This window comes from Aedes aegypti, chromosome 3 (assembly GCF_002204515.2).
Source record: "Aedes aegypti strain LVP_AGWG chromosome 3, AaegL5.0 Primary Assembly, whole genome shotgun sequence".
NCBI lineage: Eukaryota > Metazoa > Arthropoda > Insecta > Diptera > Culicidae > Aedes > Aedes aegypti.
In genome coordinates this window covers 179,628,818-179,649,521 of record NC_035109.1, presented here as the reverse complement: position 1 = coordinate 179,649,521, position 20,704 = coordinate 179,628,818, and the positions used below count along the sequence as shown (strand labels likewise).

The 20,704-nt window shown below is 37.2% G+C and overlaps 1 protein-coding gene and 1 long non-coding RNA gene across 3 annotated transcripts in view; both read right to left on the bottom strand.

Moving 5' to 3' along the window:
* Positions 1–20,704, bottom strand: part of LOC5578544 — a 625,448-nt gene that overhangs the window by 353,739 nt on the left and 251,005 nt on the right. The window lies entirely within an intron of this gene.
* LOC110679359 lies at positions 7,967–14,285 on the bottom strand. Its single transcript, XR_002502424.1, has 5 exons — positions 14,002–14,285; positions 13,823–13,935; positions 13,628–13,741; positions 13,446–13,540; positions 7,967–8,101 (listed from the first exon to the last, which is right to left on the bottom strand). It is a non-coding gene; the product is annotated as an uncharacterized LOC110679359 (long non-coding RNA).

Genomic DNA, 20,704 nt, shown 5'->3' with positions numbered 1-20,704 from the left:
TGATTAGATTCAAGAGATGATTTTATTCTTGAGTTGAAACCAACTGTGCTGCTTGGGTAGTGGAAGTGGGGCCTACTATGGCTTCCAGAAGAAGTTGCGGTCAAAAAAGATTCACGCCCACACCAAATGTACCATGTACAAAACGCTCACAAGGCCGGTAGTCCTCTACGGGCATGAAACGTGGATGATGCTCGAGGAGGACCTGCAAGCACTTGGAGTCTCCGAACGTCGGGTGCTTAGGACGATCTTCGGCGGTGTGCAGGAAAACGGTGTGTGGCGGCGAAAGATGAACCACGAGCTCGCCCAACTCTACGGCGAACCCAGCATCCAGAAGGTGGCCAAAGCTGGAAGGATACGATGGGCAGGGCATGTTGTAAGAATGCCGGACAGCAACCCTGCAAAGATGGTTTTCGCTTCGGATCCGGTTGGTACAAGAAGGCGTGGAGCGCAGCGAACTAGGTGGGCAGATCAAGTGCGTATCGATTTGGCGAGCGTGGGGCAGAACCGATTTGCAAATGATTTTGCAGTTTAGAACGTATTTAAAATTAGGGGGGGCTTAGTGCTTTTTTGTGTATGCTGGTCAATTTTTTTTCTTGTAAAGACCCCTACTATTCCTTGAAAAAAAAAACTGGCGACTCCACCGCATCACATAAATAAAATAACGAAAAAAGATAATATTGTTCAAGTTCTTTTATCAAAGATTTCATTTTTTTTCTTAGCGATTCGATTATCCGGAGGATTTGATTATCCGGAGTGAAAAAAAAAATCGATGCTCCGGATAATCGAGTCCGACCTGTACATCTAAAGCAGTGATTCTCAGCCTAACTGATTGTGCGGGCCACTGTGGTGCGTACAGAGCTTGGCGCGGGCCGCATTTACAACGCACCGCCCACAAATTACGTAACGCTCAAAGCGACGGATGGGAGTGGGTAGGTTCCAGTTTGAGCGTTACGTAATAAATTGATGCTACCTAACGATTTATCAAATCAAGACGCAAAATGGTTAACCCTCTAATACCCAAATTTTTGTTTTCGATCTTAATATTATTTTTCGTTATCTAAAATCATTCTAAACACGGTTTGGCCAATGATTTATTTTTCTTCGCAAATTTTTGAATTTTGGTTTTTGATTTTTATTATTTTTATTTTTGAACATCCCTATCCTTTTCAATTTTTTCTTGAAGCCTCTTCTGGTTACTAATTTTTGACAATAATAATAATTTGAGTTTTTCCTATACTTTTGAAAATATGATTTTTTTAAATTTTTTCTTGAACATTTTTTATTTTCCGTGTAACTAACGGAAAAACAGATTTGAAATCATTTCAATACCATCAGGCTCTTCTTCTGTGATAGGTTGATCGTAGAAAAATATAAAAGGTACGATTTTTTATAATACCCGTTAAATGAATCCCAGGCATTTGTAGGTTATATAAGAATACAATTTTTCAAACAATTTTCAATTTTCAAACAAAATAGTTTCAAAAATCATAAAAAACTTTTCTTAAATGCGTGTTATGAGTCAAGGTTTGGGCCAAAAATAAAATCATTTTAATTTCCGAGCTACGAAAAAATACACAAAATTCCAAAGTGTACCCCGTCTAAAGGCGGGGTTAGGTATTAGAGGGTTAAGTAAACATAGAAGAGTTAAAACTCGAAATAAATTTAATTCTCTTTGACAAATTGAAATTTATAAAATTTGACTAAGATTCAGCTAATAAATGACCAAATTTCTTGGTAATGAAACGCAATTTACTGATACTCGGCAGGTCATTACGGGAATCAGTTTTGTTTTCTGAAAAATAGTCAGTATTAAAATTTGAATGTTGGGAAAATCCACAACACTAAATTCAGAGTGATCACAGATTTGATAAGTCGGTATGATATGAATGTATTTCTAAAACTCTGAATCTCAGATTTCTCGATTGAGCTTGATGTCGGCTAAAATCCAAACGTTTGTTCAAGCAAGAAATTCAAAGAACAACCAATAATTGAAGTCAACCTTATATCAAAAATGCTATTTTATTCCTTGCTGTCAATCGACTAACATACATCTAAAGAAATAACTGTGAAACAACAAGATCCGTACCTAAATCATAAAAAAATCTGTAAAATGAGCTTTCATTGTCAATCCAGACCTTTCAAACATTAGGATTTTTTTTAGAAAACTATGAACATTTCCATATACTAATATTTTACAAGGAATCCGATTCTGTGCAATTATTGAACATACAAAGCGATTTAAAAAAGTTTATATCAGGAAGTATGGAAAATTTTGAGGTACGTTTAGAACCGAGGTTAGATCCGGAAGGTACATCGTTGGTACATGCGTTTCCCGAAAAAAAAAATCTGAACAGTTTGTCTAGATTTTCAAAAAATCGACCATCTATTCAGCAGGATCACCGATTTTGATGAAAACGTGAGGTACGTTCAAAATCCCGTGAGGTACGCTATGGTACGCAATGGTACACTCACGATATGGTATAAGTTTTCATTTTTTGAAAAGTATCCTGCTGGATAGATTGACATAACAATAAGAACAGAATTCATGCAAAAATCAAATGGTACACGGGTAAAAATCGGATCCCAAAATCATAAAAAAAGACTCATGATTTCTGGAGCCTAGGGTATTTTCAGTTTATGAAAATACACCATGATTCGAAAGCATGATATCATGATTCGGTGCACCCGTAACGCAGTCAGTGCGTTATACTTTTGGCGGTATCATAAAGCTAAATCATGATTTTGGGATTTGGAATCATAATTTCCGGTGCGCATCTTTATGATTCTGGTCGGGTTTGCAAGCGCCATAAAGCTAAATCATATATTTAGGCTTTAGAATCATGATTCCAGGTGCGCATGGTTTATGATTCCGGTCGTTTTTACAGGATCATGCAGCTAAATCATGCCATTGGGATCCCAAATCATGATTTCTGGTGCGCATCGTTTATGATTATCATTATATTTTCGGACCATAAAGTGAAATCATGATACTGGGATTTGGAATCATGATTTTGGGTGCGCATCATTTATGATTCTGGTTGAATTTGTTGGCACCATAAAACCAATCACGTTTTTGAAATTTGGAATTATGATTTTTGGTGCGCATTGCTAATGACTCTGAGGAGGATGTAACGACAAAATTGCGTTGATACTTTCATTTATTGTAAAGAACTACTGTAGTGTGAATGACAGAATAATATTTTAACTATTATTGTGCGTAAAGTTGACTTTTCATGTTTGGTGATTTGTAGATAATATTGTATTATTTTCTTGTTTATTGAAATGATGAAGGTTTGTTCTTTGGTAAATGCTACTACACATAGAGTACCTACATACACTCCCGGTCAAAAGTTTGGGGTCACCTCCTGAAAGACATATATATGTTTTATATGATATTTCTGCGAATTTTCATCCGATTTCAAATCCTTTAGGCTCATCTGAAAGATAAAGAATTAAACTTTGTACATAGTTTGCAGATAATAATTTTTACATATGGTCGGTGTTAAGTCAGAGTGAACTAGGCGATATTTTGGACAGGTGTAGACAAGCCAACAATTTTGACAACTCTGAACTTTTCGATGCTATTTTGTTAGAGATGTTTTATTACATAAAAGAACTATGGTATTTCAGAAAATAAAGCGTTTGATGTGATATCCCAAGTGCTTGAAGGACATTTTTCTAAAATCATTGAAAAATACATGGTCCGGTCTGACTGGACATCGACCATATAGTGTATGGAAAAATGACCCAAAATTTTGATATTTTCAATTGCGCCTACCAAATTTTGAGATGAAGGTTGTAATAGAAGCCTAGTTCTATACCCTCTCAGCCACTTTTAAGAGATCATGGCGGAAAAATCTAGGAAAAAAGGTATTCCAAAAAATATCAACTGATGTCATTGATAAAATTTTTGGGTCACCCCTTAGTATGTTGCAATCCTTAAGTTTTGAGTCTCTTTCATAAAAAATGTAACAATTTTTCGTTCATATCTCTATCATTTTTTTTTCAAAATTATATTTCTACACTGCTGGTGAAGGATAATGAATAGTACTCATTATAAGTCTTACGAAAATGAACTCAAACTTTTATGGACTGCTTCATACTAAGGGGTGACCCAACACTTTTGGTCGATGACCAAAATGACTTTTGTGTCAATTTTTCATATATTAAATGTAAAAAAATATTGCCTGTCAACTTTGTACATAATTAGTTACATTTCTTATCTTTCAAATGAGCTTAAAAGATTTGAAATCGGATGTAAAATCGCAGAGATATGACCATAAAACTTTTACATGTTTTTCAAGGGGTGACCCCAAACTTTTGACAAGAAGTGTATGGTACTAAATTTAAGAAGTTACCTGTCATTTTAGTACCTTTAGAAGTTGTGCACACACTGTATGATTTCGAGAAGGGCTTTCTTTTCATCATTCAGTTCGAAGGACTACTCGAGAGCGCTTCCAGTCAAAAAGACCCCTGTATTCAAGTCAGTTACTTATTTTTATATCGTTTTACAATTGTTCCTAATCTATGGTTTGCATATGGGTGAGCGAGACGGCAGGAGTGACACCTCAAAATGTTCTTTGCTAGGTCAGTTAATTCTGGCGCACATTTGGTGCATTTTGAGACCCACCGGGTTGCGCAATTTGAAACCTTTCGTTTCAAGTGCGCTTGGGTACGGATCGCAAGCGGGGCAAAAGAAGAACGGATGGATAGCTGCTAGCGTTGAGCTATAAGTGTCGTATATGGATGTAATTTCATTCTCTTGCACTTTTCGAGTGCATTGATCGGTTTGCGGCTGATGGCCTATGGGTTTATTTGGATAATAGATAGGGAATTTTACTCGTTACAATATATACATAGTCAAAAAAAAAAAATCCCACGTAAGTAAACATCAAAATTAAGACAAGAAGAACAGATACCCACACGTCCATTGAGCTTCATCTCCGATACGCTCAACTCGTCTGGGAGGGATCGGGATGTAGCGCCCGGATATATATAAATGTTAATAAATTGAGACAACCGGAGAAAGACACTGATAGAATAATTACACTTCATTTCATTTCGATACATTATTCTTCCAAAGGGGGAAGGTGTCATGGGATTTGAGAGCCTCTGACTACCCAAACCTATAATCATAAATTAACCCATAGGCCATCAGCCGCAAACCGATCAATGCACTCGAAAAGTGCAAGAGAATGAAATTACATCCATATACGACACTTATAGCTCAACGCTAGCAGCTATCCATCCGTTCTTCTTTTGCCCCGCTTGCGATCCGTACCCAAGCGCACTTGAAACGAAAGGTTTCAAATTGCGCAACCCGGTAGGTCTCAAAATGCACCAAATGTGCGCCAGAATTAACTGACCTAGCAAAGAACATTTTTAGGTGTCACTCCTGCCGTCTCGCTCACCCATATGCAAACCATAGATTAGGAACAATTGTAAAACGATATAAAAATAAGTAACTGACTTGAATACAGGGGTCTTTTTCCGGTTGTCTCAATTTCTTAACATTTATATATATCTGGGCGCTACAGTTGCTTGTAGTATTCCTAACTGGTAATATCAGCTATGAACTAATTTACAATGACGTCACGCTGCTTCTTCCATCGGGAAGAACACCTTTTACTGCGGGCCGTGTTTACAAAAAATGAACGATTTCGTTGTGTATTCATCCACTTCATGTTCATCCGGTGAACAATCGTCGTCCGGATGTCATATTATGTAAACATTGCCCGCATTTAGAGCAGAAAAGAAAAAGAAAGTCGAGGATAAAAGAAGACCGTGGATAAGTCCATTAGTAACTACATATGGATTAGCTAGAGCAGGGGTTCCCAAACTTTTTGCAATCACGGCGCCCTTTGACATTTTTTATCAGAAGCGCGGCGCACTATTATCATTTTATACAAAAATATGAATATTTTCGACAAAGTTTCTGCCAGACTTTTCATCCTAGAACAAAATCTACTTTTGCAAAAAGTACGTTCTTTGATAATTCAATAAAATTATTGATATGAAAAACAATCTGCAAAAAATATTAAATTATATTTTGAACTATCACAGTTTCTGGTGTTTCTGGATCCTGTAGTGAACTTTAAATTCTTGCTAAATTTGCGCCGCTTGTATTGTAAATGCATAAAAATAGAAAAAACGACAAATTTTGATCGAAGCAGGATTTAAAAAAAAATCATCAAAGGATTCCTTTCAATTCGAGGCTATAAAAATGTCTTTACATTTGCGAAAGATTTTAACATGGTTAACATTTTTGCATCAGAATAAGAAATAAGAAAAGTTAAATTGTTTCTCTCAGTGTTGTGAAACCCCCTTCTCGATATAACTAAGCGATAAGGAGAATAAAAATTATGGCACTTTCCAGGTTAGTTTACTTTTTGACATATGATCGCAGAAATGAGCCAGCCTAGGGCTGCAATTCTCTTAAACAATTAATAACATAAGTTCTTCCGTTTCTATGAAAATGTGTAGTATAACACAGGTAAACAGAGGAAGAGCAAGCAAGCAAGATGAAAAAATCATAGTGGAGCTTTTAACAACACAATGTAACTCCATCCAGCCTGAAGATCTGTTTGTTACTGAGATCCCTACCAGCAAGGTTGTGACTATAGCGTCATAACAATTTGATATCATTTATAGAGGATGTTGTTTCAGAACTTCATCAATATATAAACTCTGAGAAAGTTCTAACTAATCCTACAGAAAACTCTATTACAGTAGACGTTCGGTCGGTGCAAACGGTTTAACTGCAATGCTTTTTAACTGCAAGTCCGGTAACTGCAACAATTCTCCAGTTATCGCACCACCAAACGTCAAAATGGTGCGCCATGTTAGCCCCTGTTAGCCCAAATGAACAGTCGAATGAATTTCACGTTCATTTTACGTCAGTTGATGGGTTGTTGACGTTTGTCAGTCGTTGCAGTTATCGAATTTCGTTCGCTAAGTGAAACGTAAACATGTTGCAGTTACCGAACGTCTACTGTATATACCTTTACAATGTTTGTCAACATAAATTTGGAACATGGAATTTGAAAAACTTTGAACATAGATATTAATTTTTTTTTTTGAACTGGTGAGCGATATCTCAAAGCTATCTTAATGTTTTCACTCCCAAAAAGTTGCATTCAACTTCTGTGGCGAGCAGCTTAATTGTCTTCTTTGTTCGATTTTCGTATTCAACTTTCGTCTGATGCTTTCGATCAATGTAATACAATTATAACATAAGTTGAGAAGGTTTGCCAGGCCTTACTTTTAATCGGCTCACGGCGCCCCTGAAAAAGATTTAAGGCGCCCTAGGGCGCCGCGGCGCACAGTTTGGGAAGCACTGAGCTAGAGGTTTTGTCTGTCATTTTTTGCAGACTAAACTACTGTGTGACGGTCTGATTAAGGACATGGTTTGAGAAATCTAAAAATGGCTATCACAATGGCCGCCTCTCATTCTGCTCTAATTCCCATGATCATAAATCTGATCATCCAGCAGGTCTATGAAGCTGAAAATATATCTCGTTGCTCGCTCACTCGCAGTAAACATTGTGGTACATTTTCAGATTGAGGCAGATTTTCAGATTTGTGCTCGAGAAAACGCGAGGCAAAATGCATAGTTTTGAAAGTAAACACACTGCACCTTCACCTTAAGCTATTTGTGAGTACAACATTTATTTAAAACATATTTTTGGGTTTTGAGTTTAATTCATTTATTCTATTCTTTTCACTTGAAAAAAGATTATTTTAAGAAAAAAAAACGATCTTCCAGTTTAATTATCTATACCTTTTAGCAAATCACGTGTGCTCTTCGGGAGCTCAATAATGGACGCCGGGATTTTGAACAGGTATGACTGAACAAAGAGTCACAGCGGTTTGCAGTCCGGAGTATATCGCAAATTTAGCACATAAGTGATATGCATACAAATGCATACAGCATGCACATATTATCTGCGATATACTCCGCGACGCCAAAAATAACCATCGTTGCTTTTGTTGAGTTGCTCGTGCCCACTGCGACAATTTGAGGTTGTAGCGATGATTCCCCATATTTTTCGCGGAGATGGTTCAGTCGCCGCTCGATCCTCCCTTCTATATCACCTGCGTTCTGTATAAAAAAAGAAAAAGTAAATACGAAATTAAATAATAAAGCATAAAACTATACTCTAAGACAACTTTGTTATGAAGTGCAGCTATAAATTATGTGGTACAATTGATATAATTGTGTTCTCATGAACACTAAGTTGAAGAGGCAGGCGAAGTTCCAGTGGGGACGTTTGAGACAAAAAGAAGAAGAAGAAGAAGAATGTGTAACATCCAGAATATGCAGATGGTCGATAATCATGATTTTCTGTGCTGATATTAACTACATTTATTAGGGCTTCTGTCACTATGAATACAAGGTGTAGTTTTATTTGAAGCAAGTAAAATTATATTCTTCTTCTTCTTACTGGCTCGACGTTCCTTACTGGAACTTGGCCTGCCTCTTCAACTTGTGTTGAGAGTACATTTACAGTAGTAGAGCACTTTAACAGTTATCAATTGATCGGCTTTATTTGCCTGCCTTTGCATGATTTGTACATTGTGTGGCAAGCACAATAATACTCTATGCCCAGGGAGTCGAGAAAATTTCCCGACCGGACCGGGAATCGAACCCGCCGTCTCCGAATTGGCGATCCAAAGCCTTAACCACTAGGCTAACTGGAGACCCAAGTAAAATTATATTACACTTAATCATTATCTTTATACAACAAACGGACTAATTCTCTTTGCGTGGTCCTCAGCTTGTCCAAAGGTAAATATAGAAACAAAAAAATAATGTGTAAAAGTGAAAAAAATATTATTTTTCTTTTTCTTTGCAGGTATTCTTCTAAATGAATCACTTGATTGAATCAATCAAGTGATTCATTTAGAAGAATACCTGCAAAGAAAAAGAAAAATAATATTTTTTTCACTTTTACACATTATTTTTCCCCTTTCCAGAGGGAGGAGGGGCTCCAAACTACCTTTAAAACCTTCCCCGTCCCCAAAAACCCCTGTATGCAAATTTTCACGCCGATCGGTCCAGTAGTTTCCGAGTCTATAGCGGTCAGACAGACAGACAGACAGACAGAGACAGAAATTCATTTTTATATATATAGATATTGTTCAAACAATAAAACTCTTTTTCTCTGGAAGTACAACTTTCATTCCGTGTAAACTTCTACTCGCCAAAGAATAACAAGGATATTAGACTCAGAATACTTATTTTTATAATGAAGCAAAAGAAACCATACTTACTCAATGTTTCTCATTACATATTAGCTTTGAATGGAAATTGCCTTTCGACCATCGAGTAGGTTATGAAGATGGGACGGAGGATTACTTATATCCTCAATGCAACATTTCCCAACATCGTAATCTTCCGGGTCCACTATAAACGAATCTAGATGCTCGTCGAACAGATGGTTTCGGTATATATGGACAATGAAGGTAATGGCGCCATCGCTTTCAATAATATGTCGCACTTCGTTGAAGACGTAGCTTTGAGGTTTGGTAATCAATACGCTTCCTGCCTTGATTGTTGTTTTTCCTAACATATCATGTCGTAATACTTGAACAATGATGTTCTCGTCTCCGGAAATTAGTTCATATGGAAACGGTATACAGCCAAGCTTGATGGAAAAACCAGTGCCTTCGATGAGCTTCAACGGTCCAAAATTGATCTTGTTGGTCATCACGTTGTATGCCATTTTGAATTGATCTTTGATTGCAATGGTCAGAGCAATGTTTTTTCTTGACGCAACGGAGGCGATGCAAACGAGAATAGAGGATGCGGATCCGAAAACATCAGCGACTAGAACGACAAATAAATCGAGCAGTTATTAAAAAATAGGCCACAGCGATTACTGTCCATGATTGCATAGTCGACGTAATCACCATTGACAATTTTAGCATATTTTCTCTTTATATCTTAGGAGTGGGTGAACTTTAAGCGTATCTTTATCAATTGAGTGCAAGTTCTAACCTTCCTTTACTACCGTTTTACGCAAAGCTGTCCCATGTTGAAAAGCACGAAACCGAGAATAACGCGAATAAAGTTTTAAAACATGTTTGCTCAATTGCAGCAAAACGTTAAGATATATTTCAGTTCAGTCTTCACACGAACGTAAAAATTCTCATGTATCTTCCTATAAAGTACCTCAGAAACATACATTTGTGTGCAAGCATTTCCCTAATAAAAATGTGTTATACACCAACGATAACGTGGATATGATAAAGATGATAACCCGAAAGAATTGTTAAGCACGTTGTATCATAAAACTTTAAATTGTGATTTAGCATTTAAGTGGAATGCTAAAATAATTATTACGAAATAACTCTTCCTTTTAATTCTACTATATTGTAAGAAACTCTAACAGATGTTACTAGGGAATACACTGAAGAAGAACAAAAGTAGTCCTTGAAATACGCGCCTGTTACAAATTTTTACAATATAGTTTGTGATTAAATGACCAACTCAAGATTCACCATCTCTCTTTCACACTAAATCACTTCCTCACCAACAATCTTTCTCACCAGCTCACTCTATCAACTCATTTACTTTTCAACCAACTTACTCATCAATTAACATGCTCCCTAACTCATTTTCTCATCGACTCACTTTCTCGCCAACTTGCTTTCTCACCAACTCATTTTCTCACCATCTTACTTTCTCATTATCTCACTGTTTCACTGACTCACATTCTTCGCAATTAGTTCACGCGGAATAGTTCGGACGTATGTTTTCGTTTACATCTTTCGGTATCTCTAGCAGCGGGGATTGTTCGCTCCCTTATCCTGTTCGCATTGCCCCTGCGTGGGGTGAGCATCAGGTCAAGGTAAATCGTGTTTGTGTTTGGATCACAATTATCGTGGAGATTATATTTTTGGTGGATCATATCGCCAGCCATAGGACTCTCTGATTCATCGCCTATCCTACCTTAGTAACATAAGTTCCTTCCCGAGACGACTGTGGAGATGCTGTGCCAAAATCGAACAGTTATGTTGCCCAATTCTAACCGTGTAAAAATCGAACAACAAAATTGCCAAAATATAACCGTGCAAAATTCGAGCAGTGCCTAAAACGAACCGTACCAGAATCGAACGAACACTGTATATGCTTATGCTTATGCCTATGCTATTACTTTTTAACTAAAATTTTTATTTCTCCTCAACTTCATCTTCACCTCAGTATTTCACCAACTTCTTTTTTCCATTCCCGTTTCACCAGCTTATTTTCTAACTCACTTTCTCAACTCAAGAATGTGCGTTGATAAGATAGTGAGTTGTGGGTAAAATGAGTTGGTTAAAAAATAATTTTGTAAGAATGTGAGTTGGCAAGATAGTAAGTTGAAGAGAAAATTAGTTGGTAAAAAGTGAGTTGGTGAAAGTTGGTGGTGGAAAGTGAGTCAATAAGAAAGTAAATTGATGAGAATACGTGTTGGTGAGAAAATAAACTAGTAAGTTAGTGAATTGGTACGAAGGTGAGCTTATAGGAAAGAGTGTGGATTGGTTACAATATGAGTTGGCGAGAAGATGAGTTTATGAGAAAGTGAATTGGTGAAAAAATGAGATTGAAAAGTGAGTTAGAAATCACCTTAGTCTTACCCAATTTAACTTCTTACAAACTTACCTTCTAACCAATTAACTTTCTCATTAAATCTCTTTCTCACTACCTCATTTTCGCACCAACTTACTTTCTCGTCAACTTATTTAACACCAACTCATTTTCTCATCAACTTACTTTGTAACAACTCACTTTATTATCAACTCATTTTCTCACAAACTCACTTTCTTCCCAACTCATTTTTCATCAACTGACTTGAACTCATATTCTCATTAACTCATATTTTTCTAACTCGCATTCTCCATAACTCATATTCCCACTAACTTTCTCACGAACTCACTTTCTTATTAACTTGCTTTCTTAAGAACTCACTTTCTCATCAACTCAATTTTTCACCAACATATTGTTTTACAAACTCACTTTCTCATCAACATATTTCCCACCAACCAATTTACTTTCTTACTAACGTACTTTCTCCCTGAACTTTTCACAAACTCATTTTCTCACTAACTCACCCAATCACCCATATTCTCACTAAGTCCCTCACTTAATTATTTTCTCACCAACTTTCTAATTCGTTTAATAACTCACCTCTGTTCTGTGAACTGATTGGCTTAGACAGAGAACTGCATTCAACTTTTTAACGATGTTTTTTCTACTTCGGCTCCATTATGCTTCCGAACTTTTGTGCCTTTCGATAAAATACTATGTTTGAGTTGTTATAAACGATGTTTTTTTTTTCAAATATCTTGAATGGAATGCAATGTACAGTTCACCTGTGAGCCGTATCAAGCATTCAAATTCTTCTTATTAGATTGTTTTTGTGTAATGTGTTGCCTGTATCTGCAAAACAGTTCCATATGAAAAAAAGTTGGCATTGAGAAAATCGTTATCAAAGTTTCAAACTACATAATTCATGCAAATGTTTGAAAAATCACTTATAATTAGCCAATATTCAACATGGACCCGATTTTGTCAGCTCCATTTTGCGACAATCTTTATGCTGTCATCATTTTACAAATGAAAATTTTCCAAATCTTTTTGGTTCATCATCAAACTGCTTTTGAAAACTAAAAAATAGAGCGATAAAAAGTTGAAAAATATGTTTAAATTTTAAAGGAGAGCAAAACATGTTTTCCAAACAGGAGCTGACAAAATTTGGTCAATAATGTATGTACGATAATAAAGTTACAGTTACAATGAAGTTAGAATATTATAATAAATTATAGAAAAATAGAATGACCTCGAAAGCAGATCCTTATGATGATTCCTGGTCAGTTCAATTCCATCATGGGGCTGATATGCAGTTACTTTGGGTCTCCAGGTAGCGTAGTGGTTAAGGCTTTGGATCGCCATTTCGGAGACGACGGGTTCGATTCCCGATCCGGTCGAGGAAGAATTTTTCTCGACACCCTGGGCATAGATTATCATTGTGCTTGCCACACAATGTACAATAATTATTCGTGCAATGGCAGGCAAAGAAATCTCTTCAATTAATTACTATGAAGTGCTAAAGGAACACTGAGTTGAAGAGGCAGGCCAAATTTTAGTAGGAACGTCGAGACAGAAAGAAAGAGTCAAAAACTAACATGGGACAATTATGTGTGGAGCGGCAGATTGAATGTCTGCCTGATAAAAATATTTAAATTTGTATTATTTGTTGCTAGACAACAGAGATTGTGTTGAAAACTACAGTAGTGCTTACGTCGACTATATGATTATGGACAGGATAGTAGGAGTGGGAATGGGGCACCCAAAACAGCAATGGAAATGGAAGCTAATTACGAATTAGAAGGCGGTGGAAAGTGGTCAGCATTTGATTTCCATTGCAGATGCAAAAATAGATTCATTTTGTAACACTTACCGGTAGTTGTGGGGGAAGTCGGAACGGGAACACCTACTGGGCGGAACCAGCCAAGGCTGAAAACGAAACGTCCGGAACGGCAACAAAATCGGGAGCTTATTACGGAAGAGAAGACGGTGAAAAATGGTCAATATTTGATTTCGATTAGAGGAGCAAAAATACATTAATTTTGTATCACTTACCGGTAGTTGGTAGGGCGGAGCTGGTCACTCAATGCGGAGCCGGAACGGATGCACCTATTGGACGGCATCAGCCGCGGCGGGAATGGCGACAGTGGCACTGGGACAATAAAACGGCTAAAAAGAGAAGACGGTGGAAAATGGTCAAAATGGATTTCGATTACAGGCTCAAAAATGGATTAATTTTGTATCACTTACCGGTAGTTAGTAGAGCGGAGCCGGAAGAATTTTCCCTCAATGCGGAGCTGGAACGGGTACACAGGAGCCGGAACGGGCAACAGCCACGGCAGGAAAGGAACAGAATGAAACGGCTAAACGGAGAAGACGGTGGAAAATTGTCAGCATTTGTATTGAATTGCATGCGTTTTTTCACTTACCGGTAGTTCTGCAGAGCCGGAATAGCTCGATATCAACGGAGCAGGAACGGAATAGTAGAGCAGGAACGACAGTAGAGCAACAGCGGCGCAGGAAACCGGCAATAAAAGTGAACTTTTTTTTAAAAAAAGGGCAACTTTTCCGTGAATGCGCAGCCAACTATGCTTTGCACAAGCTTTGCTAAACACGTTTTGACAGGTGCACCGTGTGCGTAACGCTTTTCATGGTCATGATTTGGAGCTCATGAAAATGGTTGCTCTGAATCATGATCGTGGTAGCTCAGCTTCAAAAATCATGAGTCTGAATCATGATTTCGTCCCAAGAGCAATTTATAATTTTCATGATATGATAATGGGATCAGATTTTTTCCCGTGTATAGATAGGAGGACGGCAGAACGGTCGAATTAAAGTAAATGCGAAACACAGAACACAATTTGTTGAAACAGACATACAACACTCCACTCCCACAGAACACCCAACGCTGACTGTGCTTGGTAGCCAATGCAATCTGGAAAAAACAGTTGCCAACCACGAAAAAAGGCTACTCGCTGCTTCCGAGTGAGCTTGGTGGACTTGACTCGGCCACTTACTGGTAGACCGCAACCGAAGAAAGTTTCCAAGTAATTCCAAGTGAAGTGGGACAAGAGAATATTTCTCCCCTCAAGTGGCGGATCCTAGCGACGATCATACCCACAAACCAACTCAAGTGGCGATCCAGGCTCCTTTTGTCCAGGCTCCTTTTGAAGTGCGAGATTGAGATGAATGTCAAAAAGATGTTATTTTCAGTTAATTAGTAGATTTTGAGGAAAAGTTAGCATTTTTTAAAAAAACTTGTAAGCTAGTGTGCCTAAACCAAAAAGCAATAAAACAGTTTGAAATGCATACTTACCGATTTTCTCGCATTAAAACACATTTACACAATTATGAAGAAACAATCCACAATCGCCTTCGTGTACTGCCGTTCTACGCATATTTGGCTCGCAACTCATAAGGTTTACATAGAAAATGGGACAAGTAAGTGTAGATAAGCAGTGTAAGCAGGTTGTAATTTATTAATGGTCCCTTTTATACATGGGTTCGATCACCACAAATAAACAAATTCAACAAAATGTTATCATAGAAAAATGTATGAACAAATTTTGTTACATGATCTTTAATATGATCATCTTAAGATTTCAGTAATTCCGCTGTTTTATTTTGTATGATGCTGATAAATAACCTTCGCTAATCGTATCGTCAATCAAGCGGTTCTGGTGATGGCAAATCACATGACACGAGGGTAAATATTTCCGATAACTATTACTAATATTCTAAAATATTTTAACAAATGTTTTTTTTTTTAATTCACCACAAATTATCAACTATTTATTGTAAAATGCATAAATGTTATAATTGTGAATAAAACTAAAATATAGGGATTTATTATGAACAAACGAAAACTATAACATTTTTTATTGGTTTAGTGGGAAAAAAATCATTATCGGTATTTTACTAGTACTACCGATGAATATATGACAAAAGGTCGAAAGACAAAAGGCCAAAAGGACAGAAGGTCGAAAGACAAAAGGTCGAAAGGACAAAAGGTCGAAGAACAAAAAAGAAGGGACAAAAGGTCGAAAATATTTTTTCAAATTAGGAAAAATTTCCCACCAAGCAAATCATTTTCGACCTTTTGTCCTTTCGACTTTTTGTCTTTCGACCTTATGTCCGTTAACCCTACCGATACTGATCGATGTAGTACCGTTGAATCGGTATATCGGTCTATTTTGCTCGGAAGTAAGAGGGAGCATGGAGAAGAAACCAATGAATACTAGATGGATAGGTACCGTAAGGGAACGGCGAGAGAAATTGGATTAGATGTTGAAGAGGGCATACCATATGAAACAGTATTACTTGAAACGTCACTTCCTTGTGGCTAACGTCCCCTATGGGAACGGCTTGGGTGTGTTTTGAGAATGACACTACCAAGACAGCCAAAAGGAAGGAGGTTTCAAGCGCCCTAATACTGTTTGGCGATCAAGCAGGTTCTATCGATCGATGGCTTATATTATTGGGGAATCATTACACAATCATGGATGGTTTGTCCATATCATGTGTATTTCTCCCCGATAAGCCACACACATGATCATTTATTTATGAACTGCGTTCTTTGTTTTTAGCCGGTTGTTATTATTTTACATACAAAGGTATCGACCGTGATAATTTTATTTTGAATTTATTTATCGGCATATCGGTCTATTTTGCTCGGAAGTAAGTAGACCGATATGTCGATCGGTTTGCTATTATTCGTAAGATTATTAGGTTTTGAGTTTATAGTCAGTAATTAATATCAATGGATTTTAATCGCAGAGGAAAACAAATAAGAAATTATAAGGGGGGGGGGGGGGTGTGCTAGAAAGGCTACGTATTTTCAAGGGGGGTTTCAGAATTTGTGACAAAATGCTACGAGGGGGGAGGGGGTGTAAAAAATTTGTGAAAAAATGCTACGTCATTTATGGACGGCCCCTTACCGATATGACGGATCCCTGTGGTACGCCTGTTTCTTCTTTAAAGGTGGTGGACTTGGCATCACCTATAACCACTCGAAAGGACCAGTTGGTGAGAAAGTTCTTTAAGAAGTGCGGTTCCTGGTTCCTCCAGTTTTTTTAGCATTAGGTAGCCAATGCATGCTGTAGTTCTCCTGCTGAGAATATTTACAGCATGAGTCGTAAATTTATCCTACGAGGCTTGCCGAGCATGCCCGGTTGGCTTGATGAAAAAGAGCATATTAAAATGAGAAATTGCAAAAAATATGTTCCTTATATTGGAAATTACATATTGAATGAATCATCTCTATCAGAACAGTATCGAAAAAACCAGAACTGCGGGGTCCTTGTATTATTTTTACAAGGCCAAATAATAAACTAATACAGTCTGTATGAATACTGACCAATTCAGGAGGTCATGAAACGGATCTCATGGCAACCGGAATAGTAGTCAATTCCTAGGGGGTGCGGACACGAAGATTTAGATTGTTCAAATTGAACACAATCTTTTCCTCGAGTTCTAACCGTTGTGTGTTTGCTTGTCTCGTAGGAAACCACATTCAAAATGCACACTTAAAATATTTCACACAAAGCTTCGTCACTTCAATACAGGAAATGAACACAATGAATAGACTTAATCAGAAAGTTTCTGGCCGTATGTTAGTTACAAACATATTTTGAGCAGTTGTACAAGCCTTTTGCATTGTTTGGACCAAGCACAACAATTCTTTAACAGTTGGCGGTCTTTTGTTACATAAATTGTATAACAATTTTTATCGGGTCGAAAACACGACCGTACATAGGCGTACTCTGATCATTTTCGTGAAAATGTTAGTTTGACAGCAGCCTGTCTGCTTGTTAATTCTGTTCGTATCCCCCAGGTCAATTCATTTTTTGGTAGGATCAATTCGTGCGGCACATCCACATTTGCAGAACGCTTTCCTAAATTGAACTAAGTAGTTGTTATCAGTGTATAGCAATATTGTCCGCTTGGGTTCGCATGGTAGATTCGTGAGTTCCCATGGGGGTACCGGGGTAAGGGCCAATTTATTTATTTGATAGAATTATATCATGCGACATATCATTTTTTTCAGAATAATATACATAATTTATCTACAATTGTAAAGTACCAAAGATAATTCATCAGAAATATCATCAGTTATCTAATATTTCATTGGCCACCTATTCTGCCGTGAATCGCAAGTCAGTCCCATCTGTGTGGCATTGAGAAAATGAGCTGTGAAGTTTCCAAACTCGTTTTCCGTACGAATATTTAAAAAAATTCCAGAGATTTGGAACGTTTTCAAATCTTTCTTTGGAACTTTCACAATTTGCTTTCCGCTACAATATCTTCCAGAGAAAAATACAAAGATGACCGAAACATGATTAATTTTTGTGTGACACAGTGTGTAAATCTGTAGTGGGACTGATATGCGATTACTTTTCATAATGGAACAATTTGACTTGCTGTTTTTCCTAATTTTTCCGAGCAAATCATATTATCTTGAAAAAGCATTGAACTAATGTTTAAAACTGAACTCAACTCAATTTTCACTAAAATGCAGATGAGACTGACTTGCGATTCATGGCAGTACTGGTTCTAGAACGCTGTTTAGCAACAGAAGAATAACAAGCCAGCTGGAAAGGATGGTATTGGAACGGAACTTATCATGATGGGCCTTAAGAAATTGTGTTTGGAATGTTTTCAGATTTTTTCTCCGCAATTTTGCAAATGCGAAACATATGAAAAGGGTGGAACAAATTAGACCTCGCTGATTCACCAAGGCATATATCGATTTATTATCAAAAACTGCTTCACGATAAGGAAATCAACATTATATAATAAAGGTTAATGCTTAGGAATTTCAGTCGAAACTTTCCTATGGTTAATAGGAGAAGCATCGGTTTGCAAAGGTTGTTCCACCCATTTCGCATGTTGGCCTAGGAGGTAAAGAGTCACCTTTGTGTTCTTATGATGTTCAACCGTTGAATCAGCAAGTTATTCATGCATGATTCGAAAGGCCACTCCAAGAAAAAATATAATTGTCCTGTTTTCTCGCAAAAATTCATACATCCGATCGATTTCCTGCAGCATCTCGCAATCGGCAGGACAAACTTTTTCCATAAACGTTACCATTAATATCACTCTCCATTCGGTTCCAATTTGAAAATTTCACCCCCGGGGATCCATCGCATCGCAGCGCACCAGGGGGGGGGGAGGCACACATGTGTGTATCGGAAGCTCAAGCATTCGTAACCAGCCAGCTAACTTTTCGCCGGAGGAGGAAAACATCGGCGAAAATCTTTCAGAGCGGAAAAATAAAACATATTTCCCAAATGGCCACAGGGATTGAGAGTGAGAACGGCATCCAGTCAGCGGGCCATCGTGAAAGCTCCCCGTATTATGGGAATCGCCTGATTTATGATTGAAGTATGGCATTTCCCCCCTTTCGGTTCGGGAATGGTTGATTTCCCGTTGCTTTTTCACATCGATTGGCTTTTCGGTGCGGTAGTTTTGATAAAACGGTAGCGAGCAATCGTTTGACCTGACGATAGTGTAGGTACTAACATTGCCATCTGCAGCGGAATAACTAACTGGAGTGCCGTTTTGGGGCTTGAAGGTTTATGGAACAATTTCCTCTTAAGCATGAACCAATATTTATTGCCGGAGACGTTATGATTAGCTTCCAGATATCAAGGCTGTTCAAATAAGTATGGTTTCTCAACCATTTGTGTGTATTCTGGGGTCAGTATGACGCCAAAATAGCGTTTGGCAAATTTGACCGAAACCTCGATGTTACTGATGTCGATTTGACGAATCAGTTTACCTATTTAATTGACTATTTCGAATCGATTCGATTTTTAAGTTCAAAAGAAATACTATACAATATAAGCTCTCTAAATAAGACGAAATGCTTTTGTCAACGATAATTATTGTTTTGCTTTCATCAACGACAAAGTTGTTTTTTTTTTGTTCAAAGGCTACCGTCGATGGGGGTGACAATGGGTCTAGGGGGTGAGATTGGGTCAAAACGGAAAAATATGATACATGAAATATTTCAGCTAATAACGCCGATATTACTAAAATTTATAATTCAAATGTTAGGGAACATATTATTACATATAATAAATCAGAATATACATTTTTAGAAATAGTACTTTTTGTTTGATATATCAATAAACTTGAGTGTTGAAACTAGAGAAAATTTACAACATTAAATTTCTCCTGTGCAAAATATAACGCATGTACTTTAACCTCTATGGTTATATTAGTAAATGGTCGGAAGTCTTTTCATTACATTTCAATCTTATTTTCCAAAATCTGATTTATTTTTCCACAAAAATTTAATGTTTTTCGGTACAGTGTCTAAAACATTAAAAAGTGGGGTGAGATTGGGTCATACAAAGACGATTGTGACTGAAATCAGTCACATTTTTGTCTACATTTTTGTCGTTTTACGGTGCCGGGTGTACTCCTTCATCATTAGGATGTGTTTATTCTTTCTAAATACAACATCCTGAAACATCATGCAAGTCTACTTGAGGATTCCATGCATTGATTAACAATGCAACGCATTTTGACAATTTCTCAAACCAGCAACTGTTTTTCGTGCGCAGTAACAACGTAAAATTTGATCAAATGGATTTTTTGTTTTCAAATTTATTTTTTTATTACTGTTTTCATATTGTAGAAGCATCTCACGGAAGTACAAATGAGTTGGATCGCTGAAATACCAGGATTATAACGTCAACAACTGTATGAAATGTATTGATCGTGGATAGTCGCACCAAAATTGAACTATTTGCGAAGGTTTAAAATAGTAACGGTTTCAGTGCACCTTTGGGTAAACTGAATAGGCTTTATGGCAATAGGGATGAGACTTTGAAGTCAATTTGAAGGAAGAAACAAGAAAATTTATGTAAACTTGACAATAAATGCTGGGTTTATATATTTTTACTTATAGCTCTTCAATTGTTCGGTATAATCGTACATTTAAGTAGGTTTATTATACTTGTGAAACATTTTAGATGCCTATTCGTCTTATTTGCATCGTATTTCATCAATATTTTTTAGCTGTGAATGGTTTTGCAATTATATTCTCAAAAACAAGTTATTTCATTTACAGTGACCCAATGTCACCCCCTCTATGGGGTGAGATTGGGTCATTTTTCATTCACT